This window comes from Achroia grisella, unplaced genomic scaffold, assembly GCF_030625045.1.
Source record: "Achroia grisella isolate CSIRO2021 unplaced genomic scaffold, CSIRO_AGI_Agris_v1 utg146, whole genome shotgun sequence".
NCBI lineage: Eukaryota > Metazoa > Arthropoda > Insecta > Lepidoptera > Pyralidae > Achroia > Achroia grisella.
In genome coordinates, this window is record NW_026712636.1 from 4,390,940 (window position 1) to 4,406,126 (window position 15,187).

Consider the following 15,187-nt stretch of genomic DNA (forward strand, 5'->3'; position numbering starts at 1 on the left):
CGTGGTAATAATAAACATGCTTGTGATCTGTTTTGACCACAGATAATGAACAAACCGACATGGCATTTTTATTTAGAATGGTAAATAAACTGACCAATTGTCTGGTTGTAACCATTGTCTAGGTTTATACATGAAGCATTATGGACATCACGTTATCATGTGACGCCTGTGGTACCACTCATGCGTTGCCATTCCACAGGCACTCCATACTCTTTTCCTTGGCATATTATCCGTCTATAAACATATTTCTAAATTATTTTTAGCGTAATTTACCACTGGGTTAGACACCTTTTAAAATAAGTGGAGTTGTACTAGGATGTGATCCACATTTTTTACAAAGGCAGAATATATATATTTCCTGTATACAAACGAATAAAAAATAATTACAAGTGGGCAAAAAAATATACTTCTGAATATAAAAATAAACTTGTGAATATAAAAATAAACCAATTAAATTCAATATAATGTGACAGCGCCCTCTACCAATAATATATGGAAGTTCTTGTTACTTACAATGAATAAGTTGACATGTAGGTCTCTAGATGGCGCTGATCATAGTTCTGCTATTTCAGTATAGATGGCGCTATTACTTATATTAAAGTTTGAAGCAGTACTCTGCCATCTGTTAAACTTTTCAATTTAATACGATAATAATATTTTTTTATTTCTATTATTATTAACAAAATAATAATAATTTATAATTGAAATTATCTTTATAATATTATTAAATTATAGAAATTCGTCTTGAAAATTTTTCTATATGGGTAATCCTGCCTTGACATCATGGCAAATTCACCAGAAATTTGTCATGATGGTTTCCAGGGGGAATCGCGTGGAGGTCAGGTTGACCTCTGACTTGGTATATTGCTAGGGATGCGGTCATTAGTATCCTTTACTGACAATCCCATTCTTTATGAGGAGATCCTCCTCATTTCTGCTACGATCATGCAGAGAAGCTCCAAGCATAGACCTCTCCGTTGCCCTCTGAGTGACTTACAGCTTATTAATGAGTCCCATAGTTAGCGATCACGTCTCTATATTCTAAGTCATCACTCGCGATACAAATCTAAACATATAAATAAAATTGGAGTGTCTGTTTGTAATATTGAAATAACCGTTTTTTTACTACATGCATATGAATATAAATATGGTACATACACCAAAGTAACATTTTTTACAATTTTTGTCTGGCTGTCTGTTTATTCCGGCTAATCTCTGAAATGGCTGGATCGATTTTGACGGGACTTTTTTTGGCAGGTAGCTGATGTATAAAGGAGTGATTTAGGCTACTTTTATTTTAGAAAAATAAAGTTAAATTCCACGCGGAAGAAAGTCGCGTGAACAGCTAGTTATTAATATAATCCAAATCTTCGATTGCCTTCTATATTTTACTTGACGTGCCATTAAAATCTGTTGAGCTCCCTTATAATTCGGTCTTCATAGGATCGTTTGATGTGTACACGAGTATCAAACGAAATGAAAAGAATATTCCTCTTTACGTACAGCAAGAAATGTATTTCTTTGTGACAGTCGTCATTTTGCTATCTTTTTATATATATCTCAATATTTTACCTATCTTAAATATACCAAGTACAATACATTTTCTGTACCATATTATATATAAAATTCTCGTGTCACAGTTTTCGTTCCCATGCACCTCCGAAACGGCTTGACCGATTTCATGAAATTTTGTGAGCGTATTGAGTAGGTGTGAGAATCGGCCAACATCTATTTTTCATCCCCCTAAATGTTAGAGGTAGTCCACCGCTAATTTTTTTTTTTTTATTTTAAGGCAAAACAATGTTTGCCGGGACAGCTAGTAATATATAATAGTTATGGTATTACAACTCATTGACAGAGGTAGGAGTGTATTTTTTTATTGTACTAGATGACTGATATCCGCGAATGATAGTAACATTTTATATTTTACAAAAAGTTAAAAAAAGTTTGCTAGCTGATACACGCAAAAAAAAATTATAAAAAAAATATATTTTAGAATGAGTCTATATTATTTATTTAAAAAAAGAAGTAAGAATTTTAAAACAAAGTAGTCTAAGTTGCTCTTCATAATATTAGCTATCTGTGAGTGAAAGTCCCGTCAAAATCGGTCTCGCCATTTCGTAGTAGCAAGAACAACTAGATAGACAGTTATTTCTATTTTAAATGATTTTTTGATATATATATATATATATATATATATATATAGATGCAAAAAACATTATATATTTTCATTTCAAACATGGGTATATTTTCAAACATATTTATCTATAAGCCGGTATTGAAATTTCATTCATAATTCGCTTCTAAGAGGGATATTACATTTTCAAACGTTATTCACACAGATCAAAGCTATATGAAATCGTCAATAAAATGTATTTTCGATATCATTGTAACGTTTCACAACACGTCTCTATATATAGCTTAGGATTAATATAAGATTAGTATATAATATCACTATATAAATCATTTTCGATTGAATTGTTGGTATGTACCTATATACTTTTTTTAAGTCTTCAAGAAACCATTCAAGTCTTTGGAGTGTTCGGAGTGTGGAAGACGTTCTTCTAGGTCGAAATCTAGGTTTGTCAATCATTTTTCATTGCAGCTCCACTCCTTTTCCATTAATTATTTTCAAGAATTTTTTCAATATAATAAACAACTCTCTCTTTTATATATTAATTTATAAGAAAAAGACTTTTCGTTAATATATAATCATGACACACAAAGCATTTTTGAATAATCATACAGAGATTATTTTTTTTTTTTCTATCCCCGTCGTAATCCATTCGAATGTAGTCATCGCGTATGTAGAAGAATCTTTCACACAGATCCATCTCTTTTTCGTGTTGCTCATCCACATTCAAATAAATTCTTAAAATATTACGTTCCTACATTTATAAGTCGAAATTTCAACCTCTCTGAAATACAAACTACTCTAATGTATTCATTCTTTATTATTCTTGTCAGTCAACATATTAATATACAATATCTGCATGCATCGTCTTTCATCCGTAATTCACAAACATTATTTTTAAATTCTTCTTTCAAATAAATTTCTCTCACCGGTTTGCTTACAATAGCCACTACATCATTACATAGTAATAAAACAATTGAAAATAAGAACTGAATTAAAAGGACGCTGTATTTTTATCTATACAAAACGATTTATTTAACATATATATGTTTTTCTGAAAATATAATCTTTAAAAATACGCAACGGACGTTTTGAAGCAGTTTTTTTAATAGAGTGTTAGAGTGACGTTCTTTCAAGTATTTTTACTTCCTTTTCCATTAATTATTTTCTTTTCAATAAATACGGTCCACTCTCTCTTTTATATATTACTTTATAAGGATTCGTAATCCAACAAGCACTTTTGAATAATCATACTTATTTTTTTAATCTATCCCTCATAGGAATGTAGTATAGAAGAACGAGCAAGAAACTTTCGTGTTCCTCTTTCAAGTTTCTACTTGTACAGTCTTTAAGTTTCTTGAAACTATCTAAGTTTTTGAGTTAAGTTAACCGTGAGGATATTTGATTGTTTAAAGCATTGACGTGATAATCTAGACCCATACCATAAATCATGCTCTCTTTTGTAAAATAAATATAGTATTTGACGTGATAGTCGAGATGCTTATCACGTCTATATCCGATGGTAATCGTTTCCATCAGGTGGACCTTGTTTATCAGTCGTGTTACAGAAAAAATATTACTGATATAATTCTGCTCTACCTACTTTTTTTAAATAATCGTTTTTTTTACATATTTTTGTATCAATGAAGATATTAGTTCCCCATCCATCATACTTAAGGTTTATTTATACTACAACGGATGGCGAGGAGCGACCCTAGCGACTGTAATGCATATAGAAAATAACCAGTAGAAAATGTTAGTCTTATTTATATTATAAACGCGAAAGTTTGTAAGTATAGATGTTTGTTACTCTTTCACGCAAAAACTAAGGAATCAATTTTGATAAAACTTTGCAGTAATATAGCTTATCCATCAGAATAACATACAAGCTATATTTTTTAATGAAATTTACCGCGGTTGAAACTACGGGTACAGCTAGTATATAACAAAAGTATTTCCAAACTGATACGATATTGAAACCTTCAAAAGAGCTTATTCCTTCTTAAAAGGCCGGCAACGCACTTGGAATTCCCCTGGTGTTGCGGGTGCTCATGGTCGGCGGTAACCATCAGGTGAGCTCTAAAGTCATTAGAGACCTAAGCTGTAAAAAAAATACAATATTTTTGTGATGCACTGTCGATTTACGGGACACGATTGCATGAAGCCTATAAAATGATTAGTTAATTCCCTCTGCTTTTAACTTCTAAGGATATAATTTATTATTTTTCTTTTCACAATGATTATATAATAATAACATCCATACTTACTTACACACTTTCGCGTTTATTTATTTATTTATTCACTTACACAACTATTATTACAGGCCTAAGCATAATACAATAGTATATCTAATTCTATATTATACATGTTCATTTATAATATTACAAACTACTCGCCTCAGCTTCGTACGGGTGTACATCTAAATAAATATATATAACTCAAAGGTGACTGACATAGTAATCTATAAACGCACAGCCCAAACCACTGGACAGATCGGGCTGAAATTTGGCATGCAGGTAGATGTTATGACGTAGGCATCCGCTAAGAAAAGATTTTGATTATTTCTACCCCCAAGGGGACAAAATAGGGGATGATGTCAATTTTAAACCGATCGGGCTGAGACTTTGCATGTATAAAGCTACTATAACGTAGGCATCCCCTAAGAAAAGATTTTGATAAATTCCACCCCTAAGGGGATAAATTAACGCGAGAATTAATTAACGCTTTTGCCTGTGGCTTCACCACAGGCAAAAGCTATTATACATATACAACTGTTTTTTCGTAATAAAAAGTAGCCTCTCCTGTCTCTACGTATAAACTATCTGTGTATCAAATTTCATTTAAATCGGTTCTGTAGTTTCGGCGTGAAATCGCGACAGACACACAGACAGAGTTACTGTCGCATTTATAATACTAACAAGCTACCCACCCCGGCTTCGCACATGTATATACATGGTATGAGTGTACATGTACTATACATAGAAACCTTCCTCTTGAATCACTCTATCTATTAAAAAAAACTCTTCTAAATCTTATTTTTTTTTTTTTTTATTGGGTTGTTTGGGCTATTGTCAGATGTGTAGCACCTGTAGCACTGCGACCTGCATAGTTTTAAAGCCCTTTTCAGAGTTCGCATACCCGTGGACAGAGATATATCGTTTTTAATCCTAAAGTGTAAATTTTCCTAAATCTTTTCTAAATCTTAGTAGTTGCGTAGTTTTAAAGATTTAAGCATACGTGGACACAGATATATGAATTAAATATATCTACGTATATGTATAAGTTACTAACATAGTTTTATAAGTTTTTTTTTACTAACACAATATGGATGTAATCCGAATTAAAATTAAAATAAATAAATATAGGGACAGACAGCGACAGCGACTTTGTAATGATAAGATTTTACGTCGCCTGCATGCCGCGTCCATCGCCCGTTGTAATACGTGTACACCTCTTTAAGTGTGATCGCATGCTGACAAGTGCATCCAAGTATGTAGACCAGAGTCCCGTTAGCTGACTCCACTCTACCATCTACCATCAGTACGGTGTTGTGCGCAGGTTGAAACGCGCGAGTGTTGTGTTTTTTTAATATAGCGGTGAGTTCCGTGCCCATTACTGTACTGTTTTGTTTTTATTAACCGACTTCAAAGAGGAAGTCGTTAGTAAGATTGTGTTTTTTTTATGTCATATGTAATTAATATGAAAGAATATATTGTTTTAATTTACTAACTTTATTAATTTATATATATATAAATTATTTTTATTAATTAAGTAAATATCTCTAATTTTATAGTATACTTTTTAAGCCTACACGAATAATGCTAATTTTATTCATTTATATTAATTATATAGATTTTTATTTTGTTTTATATTTCATGAATATATAAAAAAATATATTTACAGATTCCTTTTTAACAAAAAAAAAAACATTAATTTTCAGTCATTTTTTTAAGCATTGCGTATCACCAATAGCGCTGATATTAAGAATTTCTTTCTTCCATTCTAAAGTGTTTTCTAATTTCGTTGACAATTTTTTTTCACGTCATTAACTCTGATTTTAAGAATTTTCTTCTGTCTTTCAATCTAAAATGTAATCTTTATTGGATAGCGTTTTTTTGGAATATCGTCATACCGGCTCTGCTTTAAGGTTCAATTTTAAATTAATTTTATTAAAACTACAATTTTTATCTTATAAAAAAATATTAAATTAATGACGATTTAAATACTGACGTAGTTAATTTATAGATCTTGATAAATAAAAGAAATTGGTATATGAATATATAAAAATCTTATGATTTCTATCACCGATACTAAGCGTGCACAGAATCGAAGGTATTCGTCATCGACGGTGCGTTGCGTCAAGTACAGTTAAAACCAATCAACATCATATAATATACATAACGCGTTTTTTTCATATTCCCGTTAGTTGAAATTTATGGAATTACATCTATTTCTGTCTAACTGTTATCCACAACAACATTGTTGTTATCTTTAATAGATAGTTTAAACAAATTCATTCTGTATATACTCGTACACATAAAATTGAAGTGTCTGTTTGTAGTTTCTTATAGCTATAGCTTTTTCTTAATTGCATAGGAAAGTATACATTATACGTACTTACATAAATAATAATTAATAATATTTTTGTCTGTCTGTGTGTTCTCTGACACGCTTTAACCGATTTGGCCGCGCGATTTCTCTTATACATTGTGGTATATAAGGTACATATATTAAAATACTAATTTTAGAAGTTTTTCTTTGTCCGTCTGTTTCTGCTTGCACTCTGAAACGGCTTGGCCGTGCTTTTCTTTAATGTCTGATGGTAATTTTTTTTTTAAATATTGTGTTTGTGTTATTCCAATCTGTTTACAAACAAAAACGTTATACACTCAATGCACATATAATAATACATATATTATTGATTATACATATTATCAACTCAAATACATAAAAAATTCGGGACATTTCACGTTTGTAATGTAATATTTGTACAAATTAAAAAACATTTAATTTCTCCAATACTTGTCATTTTAGTCCTTTGGAATGTATGAGTGATACTGATCACATGATGACGTGATAACTGCGTGCTGTTCATCTATAAAGGTTACTCTTACCATATGATGGAATATCAACTTGTTTCAACCTTCCCACTAACTTTGACGGCCTAAGTGATTTAGCGGTTTAGCACAACGCTTTACTTCTTACGGTCGCGGGTTCCTGGCACGGTACAAACATTTGTGTACATAAGTGTGATTGTTTGTATCGGTCTGACCGTTTTCTATGTATATTATGTAAATATTGCTATACAAAACTCCATTAAAATCAGTTTATCTATTTCGTTATAGAAATGAAATAAATCAGAATGACTTTCACATTTATAACATAAGTAAATATGTATATAGATACTAAACAGATATGGTTTTACATTCCGATGGCCGCATTTCATTATCACAAAAAGAATGAGAATATCTGAACCACGGTACTAGTTGAAGGAAAGACCAGACGAGTATCATATTTCTTAAAAATCGTTCAGCGATCTGGTCAAGATCGCTGGAAGGCATTGGATGCGAGCAGCGCAGGACCGATCGTGGAGCCCCCCTCCACGATCCTGCGCTGCTTTGTTCAGTAGTGGACGTCTTCCGGGCTGATGATGATCTGACTGACTCATAATAATAATTAAGCTAGCTAAAGCTTGTGTTATGGGTACTAGATGACTGATACAAATACATAGATATTATTTTTTTCGTATATACATAGATTGAAAACACCCAGACGGATACAAACAATTATACTCATAAATACAAATGTTTGTACCGTGAGAGGAATAGAACCCGCGACCGTCAGGTAGTAAAGCGGTATGCTATACCACTAGACCATCGAGGCTGTTACTGTTCTATCACATTGTAACTAAAACACGTCTTACAAAGTTAGCTACTTGCCGACTAAAATAGGCGAGACTGACCCACGCCGACGGGAGGGAAAGGTGATTGTTAGAAATGTTTCCTAATAACCCCATTGCTACCAATGTACCATGTCAGGTAGACCTCCACGTAATTCCCCCTGGAAACCATCGTAATAAATTCGTGATGAATTTACCACGATGGGCTAACTGACCTGACCTCATGTTTATCTTATCATCCGTCAGCGTAAACCGTTAGCGCAGGCGGGTGCACCATTCCATTATCATTCATAAGAAAAAAACAAACGCAGACGACTTTTTATAAAGTCTAACTCGGTATAACATTTATGACGACCTCGGTGGTCTAGCGGTCTAGCACACCGCTTTACGACCGGTGGTCGCGGGTTCGATTCCTCGCACGGCATAAACATTTGTATTCATGAGTATGACTGTTTGTATTAGTCTGGGTGTTTACTATGTACATATTTCCAAAAAAATATCTATGTATATGTATCAGTTATCTAGTACCCATAACACAAGCTTTAGTTAGCTTAACTTGGGTCCAGATGGCACTGTGTGAATTGTCCTGTTATTATATTATATTTATCAAGTTTTCGAATCAAATCAAATAAAAATCATTTATTCATATATGACATTTTAGTCGCTTTTGAACATCATGTTTTTTGTATTAATAATTTTTATCATACCATCCAGTTCAGTATAAAGATTACTACAATTGAGAAGAACTGGCATATAACTTATTGATATAAAAATATATTATCATTGGATTATGATATAGGTGTTTCAAAAGCGATTTGTGAGAACAACTCATCCGGTGCCGCAGCGCCGGCTATGCACGCGGTCGTTCGTGAATTCTCCACGAAGTGAAAGCTTAGACCTAACAATGTTTAGAACTGTAATTAAAAATAAATTAGGTTTCCGTGTTATGGAAAAAAAATCACAAATCTCGCAAATATTGCTGGTCGTGTTTTTGATGCGACATTCCGAATGAGCGGTATATTAAAAAATAGGTAGGTATGACTATTCAAAAGTGCTTAAATGTAAGTTGATTTGTATAAATGTTTCTCTAATTACAACGTGGATTACTATAATTGGTTAAGACTAGTAAAATTGTAAATCTAAATATATATAACTCAAAGGTGACTGACATAGTGATCTATCAACGCATAGCCCAAACCACTGGACGGAACGGGCTGAAATTTGGCATGCAGGTAGATGTTACGACGTACGCATCCGCTAAGAAAGGATTTTGATTAATTCTACCCCCTAGGAGGTAAAATAGGAGATGATGTCAATTTTAAACCGATCGGGCTAAAACTTTAAAAGATACTATGACGTAGGCATCCCCTAAGAAAGGATTTTGATAAATTCCACCCCTAAGGGGATAAATTACCGCGAGCGAAACCGCGGGCAATAGCTAGTTAGTAATATAAGCTGTAGTTATGCCGAAATAAATAAATAAAATAAATAATTTTCTATTCTATTCTATTTAACCTCAGGGAAGTGTAAAGAAACGACCGAGATAAAGGACAAAATATTGGTGCCAGAAAAAAAAAACTCGAAATTTAACAGTATAAAACACAATGGCTAGATTAAGTATAAATTCAATATAAACAATACTTTAATATATATTTCAATATCTTATAAGGCTACTATTTAAAAAAAATATTTATTTTTATTTATTTATTTATAAACTCTTTATTGCACCAATAGAATTAATACATAAGAATTACACAGAAAAGAGATATGGAGTACAAAATGCGGTCTTATCGCAAGAAGCAATCTCTTCCAGACATTATATATTTAATTCTACTGAATGTCAAGTTAATAATAAAAAGTTTTTTTTTATATATTAGTCCTTAATATTATACTACAATATGGGCCAATATTGTTATATAAAGAATATTAAGTTATCTAAATTAATATAAAAAAATAAAAATTGTCGGTCAAATTATTAATTTTATATTACAGATTTTTATAATTAGAAAAACATTTCAAGTATCGACACTTTTTAAATGACAAAAACTGAATGTATCAATAATATTATTACAATATAACATTTTATTTTAATACATATTAATCCTAGTAAATACATCCTAATACTTGAATCGAATAAGTATCGATTGTAGAAATTCTAATTTACTATTTTTTGTTGATATTTTGTGTAGAATTTAAAACAATATTATATCAACTAAATACTATATAAAATGTAATTTTTAAGCTATTGTATCTAGCGGCAATACTTTTATAACTCTATGGCGAGTCGGTCAGGTGTTGTTTCCCGGTACCTAGATTCTAGATTTTACCAACTGAACCAACTTTCGCTGGGTATAGCCCTTGTATATCTATATGTTGTATGTTGTATATCCGCTTTCATTTGTTACAGTTGAAAATGCACAATGATTTTGTTGCTTGTGTTTCTAATAATCTAGTACGGAGACTAGTAGTTAAATGATTTTTATTTATATACTACCTTTTGCCCGTGGCTTCGCTCGAGTTAATTTATCCCCGTAAGGGTGGAACTTATCAAAATCCTTTCTTAGGGGATGCCTACGTCATAGAAGATAAATACATGCAAAGTCTCAGCCCTATCGGTTTAAAATTGACAAAATTTCATCCCCTATTTTATCCCCTTGGGGGTAGAATTAATCAAAATCCTTTCTTAGCGGATGCCTACGTCATAACATCTACCTGCATGCCAAATTTCAGCCCGATCCGTCCAGTGGTTTGGGCTGTGCGTTGATAGATCACTATGTCAGTCACCTTTGAGTTACATATATACAGATTATTCATTTACTTACTTAAACTTTATTAAACAAGTAGCTGACTCGCACAACTTCGTCTGCGATTCACTTCCCCACCTTTTGCAATATTTTTTATTGCAGCTTCGCTTTTATTGGTCGTAGCGTAATGTTATATAACTTAAACTTCCTCGACAAATGGACTATCCAACACAATTTTTTCAATTCGAACCAGTAGTTCCTGAGATTAGCTCGTTCAGATAAACAAACATACTCATCAGCTTTATAATATTAGTTTAGATAAATTATAGTACAAAAGGCGGACTTAATCATCATCAACATCATCTCAGCCCGGAAGACGTCCACTGGTGAACAAAGGCCTACCCCAAAGATCTCCACGACGATCGGTCCTGCGCTGCTCGCATCCAATGCCTTCCAGCGATCTGGACTATATCGTCGGTCCACCTTGCTGGAGGCCTTCCCACGCTGCGACTTCCGGTCCATGGTCGCTACTCGAGGACTTTACTGTCCTAACGGCTTTTTATCTTCTCAGGATAGAGTGTAAACTTTCCAAAGGAGATATTTCGTTTATGAATGAGTAGGCTACAACCACATAGGATGTGTAGTGGTGATCCTCTTCAGCTTGACAATATCTGCTAGATTTTTGTTTAGCACAGATCCAAGTTTGCCATGTGTTTATTCAATGTACAGTGTCCAGTCATAAGCCTAGTCATAATGTATATATTGTTCTTATTCAATAGCAATAGACTACATATTGGAGTATTCAATCGGGTAGCACGTTATTAGGGCTTTTGAATGTACTGATCTTGGCATATTCTGCCAGTGATACAGTTTCCTGTTTGGTTATTAGTTTAAGATGTCACAGTTTTCTGCACCGAGTCACGCCACAGAAGGGTTTATCGTCCTATTGGGCAGTTCTTGGCCTGAACTTGTCAGAGGTCATACAAAACTATACATAAGTCTCGAATTCTTCCGGAAGGAATTCATGAAATTTTGCTGACAACCTTTTAAAATCCAAATTTTGAGATCCGTCATGTGGTTTAAAAGTAAGAGCTACAATAAACAAACGAAAATAGACTTTATATTATTAATCTATATATATATATATAAATAATTTGCTGTTCGTTAGTCTCGCCAAAACTCGAGAACGGCTGAAACGATTTGGCTAATTTTAGTCTTGAAATATTCATGGAGGTCCAGGGATGGTTTAAACGGTGATAAAATATGAAGAAATTGCATGTAAAATAGTAGATACAATAATTTTAATTTCCCGTACAAACTACTGATACTTGTCAAACAGGGTGCGTTCAGAAACATCAAAAAACCTTTGCAATTTTTAATTTTGAGGCGGAACGTAGTTCAGGGGGTCACGTAGTATATAAATATTTATATATTATGTACCCAATTAGCAAAAATATAGGCGGCAATTTATAACTCTGTGATGAGAAAATACGAAAAAGTAGGAAATAACTGTGTCATAAAAACTTTATAACCGGAAAGCACTCAAGACTCTCAGAGATCACTTCAGATCTGAAGTTTATAATGTGGAATTACTGTCACAATAATGAAAATATATTTTATTTCACTTATGTACATTTTATAAGTATATTAATTAGAAATAATGTTAGCAAAGCAGGACTTGTCTCTAAAAGATATCTCTTCCAGTCTACCCAATACAGCGTGGTATAGGAAGTGTTGAGTGGGTCAAATTGTGCAAATAATAATTTAATAAAAATGCCATAAATAATTAAAAATAAACATAAAAATACAATGTAGAAAAATACATATACTATTTTATTAGCTGTGCCCGCGATTTTGTCCGCGTGAAATTTACAGCATATATGTTATTCTGATGTCTAAGCTATATTATTGTAAAGTTTCATCAAAATCCGTTCAATAGTTTTTGCGCGAAAGAGTGATAAACATTCATCCATACTCACAGACTTTCGTGTTTATAATATTAATAAGATTTATACATCTTCACGCCAGATCTCTTACGGGGTAAATAGTAAGACCGAGCTCCATTGGTTTCTGTCTCAAAAACAAACTTTGGCAGATTTTTTATTCTTTACTAGATGCACGCCTGTCTTTACATCGTTTCTAGAATTATTTTAATTGTAATGCTTATTTGAAGACAAACTTGCTGTCCCCAAGTATCGTTTAGAAAAAGTTAATAGGTCTTTTATGGGAATATGTATAAAAATTATCAAAGGATATGTTGGAATTACCCCAAAATAAATTCAAAACATCTGTTAAATCATATTTACTGAGCAAAGCCTATTACTCACTAAACGATTACTTGAATAACGAGTGTGCATGGCAATAGTTGTTCATGCACTGAATTTTCATTTAATGTTAGACATAGACACCTATATAAAAATACATTGTAAATAAACTGGCTTAAAAAAAAAAATTCAATAAAATTCAATTGAGTTTCTTGCCAGTTCTTCTCAATTGGATCTATATACAGAACTGGACGGTAGGGAAAAAATAAAATTATAATGTAAAAATTTGACGTTCATAAGCGGCTAAAATGTCCTACATGAATAAATGTTTTTGAATTTTTGAATTTTGAATTAATTTTTTGTGTTGCCCAAATTGGTAAAATATAATAAATATATAAAATAATATAATAATGAATTTTATTCTCGTAATTCCGTTTTCGAGATTACCGTTCATAAACGCATGGATAATATGACAAAAATCCTAAAAGATTTTTTTATACGTTGTCCCTAGTACCTCTCTATACAAATGTATTTTTTATCTTTTGAATAAAACAAAAATATATTCAGACACTTCATTTATTATCATAGGTACTTTACTACTGTATTGTGTTCGTATTTCATCTACCATTACTCAGATATACCACAACCAAAATACATCAAATTGCATCTGTTTTTTTTAAACTCATCATAAAGCTTTCAATACTGCCTTCTCGCTTGTTATTTCCTCGTTAGAGCGAGACAATAAAAGGTTAATAACCCTGCGACCATGACCATTACAGAACACGAAAATACGAGGTATTACTGACCCTAATACCGAAAAACCGGTTTTGCTTTTCGTCCCGTTAATATGTTAACTTTAGCAATTTGGGACAGTTAATGTCACCAATTGGTTAACTAGAGAGGCACTATATATATATGTAATTTGAATGAACTTAAGTTATAATTGATGGGAGCAGTTTTTTTCGACTACTCTAATGCTATTGGCCGAAGCTGGCCTTTACAGCTTCACCGGACGTTAGGGGGCGAGTGCAGATGGCACTCCAAACCCGCGGAAGGACTTATGGAGCGGCTGTAGGCCAACTCCCGCCTGACGAATATGACTTTAGTCTGAGGGCATCACTAGGGTTTCGAACCTCGGCTCAGGCCGTCGTAATTTCGATCCCCGTTTGAATCGGGCGGGGGATCGATTTCAATATTCAAAGTTCAAAATATCTTTATTCATGTAGGTCTATTTCAGACTCTTAAACTTCTTAACTCAAATGAACGGGTTGGTCGATTTAGATGCAGTTTTTTAGATAGATAATAATAATAATAAGAACCCTGGACAATTCACACAGCGCCATCTAGTCCCAAGCTAAGCAGAGTTTGTGTTATACTAGACAACTGATCTACTTTTTTTTATAAATACATACATAATTTACGTCAACTAGTCTAAGGGATGAAAGGATTTCACCAACTTTATGGACACTGTTTAACACTACAGAATTGTAATAAATTTTATATTTAGGGTACCGAAGTAATAATGTAAAGGGAACCCTTTCATACTCCTTTGTCTGTCCGTCGGTCCTCTAGGTCCGTACCTCTGTCACATCACTGAAACTACTAGTGCTATCGATTTAAATTCAGTTTGGCCCAATAGTAATTTATTATTAGTCATATAAAAAAAATTGCATATTTTTTTCTTAAAGGAATGGTGCACATGCCTGCGCGAAAGGTTTTACGCTGGCAGGGCACCAGTGGATGATAAGATGAGCATGAGGTCAGGTCAGTTAGACCATCGTGGTATATTTACCATAAATTTATTACGATGGTTTCCAGGGGGAACCATGTGGATGTCAACCTGGTATGGTACATTGCTATGGTACTATGGGGTTATTAGTTCACAACGACAATCCTATTCCCCCCAATGTTTATTGTTTGGTGTAAGATCTACTTACTAAACAGTGTTGGAATTAGTTTAGGACTGGCGTTAAGCTATATGTTTAGAGTTACTTGACAGCCAGTGGTCTAGCTGTTTAGCACATCGCCTTACTTTTAATGGTCGCAGGTTATATTCGCACGTTATACAAAATTTCTATTTATCTTTTATATATTATCTAATTGTACCAGTTTAGGTGTTTTTTATGTACAATGCATATATATTTAC

The 15,187-nt window shown here is 32.9% G+C and overlaps 1 protein-coding gene across 1 annotated transcript in view; it reads left to right on the plus strand.

Annotated features, from left to right (window-relative positions):
* Nucleotides 1-5,663: 5,663 nt before the first annotated feature.
* Nucleotides 5,664-15,187, plus strand: part of LOC131855587 (uncharacterized) — a 28,215-nt gene continuing 18,691 nt past the window's right edge. Inside the window, exon 1 of the mRNA XM_059206868.1 lies at nucleotides 5,664-5,730. The gene's annotated coding sequence lies outside the window, so the exon portion shown is untranslated. The remainder of the gene's footprint in view (nucleotides 5,731-15,187) is intronic.